This window comes from Neofelis nebulosa, chromosome 10 (assembly GCF_028018385.1).
Source record: "Neofelis nebulosa isolate mNeoNeb1 chromosome 10, mNeoNeb1.pri, whole genome shotgun sequence".
Lineage (NCBI taxonomy): Eukaryota > Metazoa > Chordata > Mammalia > Carnivora > Felidae > Neofelis > Neofelis nebulosa.
The window spans coordinates 30211889-30215892 of NC_080791.1; positions in this window are offsets into that span (position 1 = coordinate 30211889).

Genomic DNA, 4004 nt, shown 5'->3' on the forward strand with positions numbered 1-4004 from the left:
CCCTGTTTCTGTTGTAAAGGCCCCCTGAGCATTTTGCCATTACTTTTGCCAAGCAGAGTTAATTGATTCCTGTCTGCCTTTAAGCATGTGCCCAGTATTGGAGCTAGCTGCCCACTCATCTCTCTCTTACAGTCTGTGAGCAATTCGAGGGCAGAGGACACGTCTTATTTATGTGTCTATTCACAGCACCTAGCACAGTGTCTGGCATGGAGTAGGTGCACAACTGAATTTGAATGATGATGACCTTAGTTCTGTAGGTCGGTGTTCTTCCTGTTCTTTCAACCTCCTGCTGTGACCCAGGAAACACTTGAATTAGGGTCAGAATTGGCAAGCCAAGTATCTACAATTTCAATCTTGGGAAGGCACCCTGGTATCACCAAATACAGCATGGCCCTTAGAGGCTTAATTGCCTTCTCCCCTCCCCTCACAACCTTGGCCCAGCCTGGACGTCCGGGATGGGGTCAGGTTGGACAATCCAGGGGGCTCTGCAGGTTCTGATTCAGCCCACCATTCTGAGGCTTGTCCTGGAAAGAAAACTGGCATCTTCCCAGAAGAGAGCTGTGTTGTAGCCCCTCAGCCATGGGCCTCTGCTCTATAGCCTGCTTGTCTTTTTTTAGCTCAGCCTAGCCCTGCACCCTCCTCTCCAGCCAGCACTCCTCCTGAGAGAGGAGTGTGTTTAAGATTCCCGGCACGGGGTGTAAGAGGTGATTCCAAGCATCTTGCTGCAGAGTGAACTAATCCTACCAGGTTAATTCTCCCCTCAGTTCATTCCATCTTATTAGAGCCGGCAGGCACCCCGCAATGCTTCATTACCTGTGCCACTCTAAGGCAAGGCTCTTTTAATGAGCTGAACACTGTGGGGAGCCCCATGCCAAGCACCCCAGATGGATGTATTTATCCTGAAAAGAGGGAGGCCCTGAACCCCCCCAAACCTGTCCACGGGACAAAGCTGTTAAGAAGAGGAATGGATCCCACCCTCTGCCCACCTAATCCAACTGTAGCCTCAGTCATCACACCCTGTTTTCTAACAGAGAAAGTGCCATTTCCTCCCAGAAGTCTCATTGCTGGTGCCTTCTAAATTAGCCCAGGAAAGAAGGAAAGAAATGGAGTTTTGCCTGGGCAAGCAGAGAGAGAGGGCATCTGTGTGAGTGTGCTTACTGACCCCTGGGTGTGGGCTGCGGGCAGGTGAGGGAGTGGCTGCAGGGCCAGGATGGGGAGGCAGCTCCAGTGCTCTGTTTTCATCCTTAAATAGCTCTGGCCTTCCCAGTGAGCCAGCTGTCTGTGTGAAGGAGATCTCTGCTAATTAATCAAGTCCTCTCCACCACGGTGAGTGAGGGCTCCCACCGGAAGATAAAATAATGCTGCAGCTAGCAGAGGAAGGCCCACTTGGCACAGCGGGCCAGTATGAGGCAGGGAATCCATCAGAAGGGTGCAATAATTTCACCATCATGTTATGCCTCTATTTCCAGTAACCTGGGATGCTAGCACACCCTTGCTTACTTACACTCTCTTGCTTTGTCTGACTTGCATCTTATGCCCCCATCTCTCTGCTCTTTGGCTCCCTACTCTTGCTGGATGGCATTTAATTTGGCACATTCCCTGTGCTGGGCTTCATGAGCCCATCTCTGTGCACATTTCTGCCTTCTACTACATATTTCAATTTTCATTGTCCAAAGTGCAGAGAGAAAAAAGAAAGTGGCCAAAGTGAGATTCTGTGTGTGCTTGGGGGGGGGGGGGGCAGCTCCTCCAGGAAAAGGTCCTTTGCATACATTGCATACAGGAAAATCTCAGAGAGTGAGTGGACAGAGAGAAGAGAATAGCTCACTGAATACTCTATGTTTTCCAGAATAAAAGGGTCATGGACAGAGCAGCCCCTGTGAGGCAAGTAACTTTGCAGAAGGAAACCAAAGTAAAAGTATTCCTGTAAAACAAAACAAATGGTCTCTGGGCACCTGCCAGGAAATCAAAAAGAGTACAGGCTTATCTCAGAAATATTGTGGGTTCTGTCCCAGACCACTGCAATAAAATGAATATCACAATAAACCAAGTCAGATGAATTTTTTGGTTTCCCAGTGCATATAAAAGTTATGTTTACACCATGGTCTATTAAGTATGCTCTAGCATTATGTCTACAGAAAAAAATGTATGTACCTTAATTAAAAGATGCTTTGCTGCTAAAAATGCTAACCATCATCTGAGCTTTAAGTGAGTCATAATCACTGATCAAAGACCACCATAAAAATATAATAATAAAAATTTGAAATATTGCAAGAACTACCAAAATGTGACACAGAGATACAAAGAGAGAAAATGCTATTGAAAAAAAGGCTCTGATAGACTTGCTCGATGCAGGGTTGCCACAAACCAAAAATACACTATCTGCGAAGCTCAATAAAGTGAAGCTCAATAAAACAAGGTATGCCTGTAATGAGCTTCTAAAACTGTTTTACAGTATCTACCGGTTCCCCATCCCTTCACTCTACCACCACACCTCAATTTCTACATAAGTTCTTTTTTTAAAAAAAATTATTTATTTTTGAGAGAGAGAGAGAGAGAGAGAGAGAGAGAGAGCATGTGCACACAAGCAGGGAAAGGGCAGAAAGAGAAGGAGACAGGAAATCCCAAGCAACTTCTCTGCTGTCAGGTGAGACCCTGATGTGGGGCTCAAACCCACGAACCAAGAGATCACGACCTGAGCCAAAACCAAGAATCTGACACCCAACCAACCTAGCTACCCAGGTGCCCCCTACATAGGTTCTAGTCTCACTGTCCTTTGGTTACCACCGAAGATGCCTAGACAGCATGTGTACCAGAATAGGGCCAGTTTCCAGGCAAGCTGTAGAACTTCTCAGTACCTCAGTTTCTCTTTCTATAAAAAAAGATAGTCTGATAATGTCCCCATCTACATCAAGAGAATTGAGAGGGTAGTAGTCTTTTGATGTGAAAGTACTTTGAACTAGCTGGGTGTAGAACACTATTCCAACAAAGGAGTTTAGTGGTTTTGCTGCTTTTAGGAAGAACAAGTGTGAAGGGTTTTGGTGGAGGAAGTATTTGGAATCATAGAATTTGAACTTGTACAGCTTCCACCAAGAGGGAACCACTGAAATCCCTGTCCAGTTCACCATCAGCCCAAATACTGTTCTTCAACCCTCTCCATCACCCACAGCCATGTCCATGCTACTCACAGCTTGTGCCTTCTCCTGGCTCAGGACAGTGCTACTTAAGACATCAGATTCTCTTCTCTGTCACCTCTTGGCCTCTGCTCCAGGTTCCATATGAGAAGGGGTGGTTTAATGGAAAGGCCATATAGGCAATGCATTATTATATTAACTTCTATAAAGAACAACCCCTGCAAAGCTTAAAGAATCCTGGTCAGCATCTGTGCTGCACATGGGCCCATGTGAGGTTCCTGCTGGCATGAGAAATGGCCTAGGCAGAGGGCAAGGAGCAGTTCTTTGAGTCATCAAATCACAAGACATTGGAGCCAGATGGGGTTTCAGGCCATTCCCGTAACTGGCTCAAATCCACCTACAACACAGCAGAGACATGGTCATCCAAACTCCCAGTGGAACTCCTCTGATGTGGGAGACCTCACTTCTCCACAAAGTGTTCTACTCCATGACTGTTATTTGTCAGAAAAATATGCTCAAACCTGCCTCACTTTAAGTATTATCTCAACCATCCCCATCCATTCATTCATTCATTCACTCAGCAAATATGTGCATATCACCTACCGTGTGCCAGATATTGGTCTACAATGTCAGAGATGCCATGGTGAACAGGACTTGCTGATTCTGTCTTCGCAGAATGCTCAGTCCTGAAGAGACACACACCAGCAAAGAGACACCCACAGTCTAGTGCTGCAACAGAAAATGTACAGGGACCTTTGGGGACAAATAGGTCCCCAAATAGAGAGACACCAGCCAAGATATTCTTGTGGATTATGGAGATGCAGATCAGGAAAGGCTTTCTGGGAGGAACAACATGTAAGCAGAAACGTGATC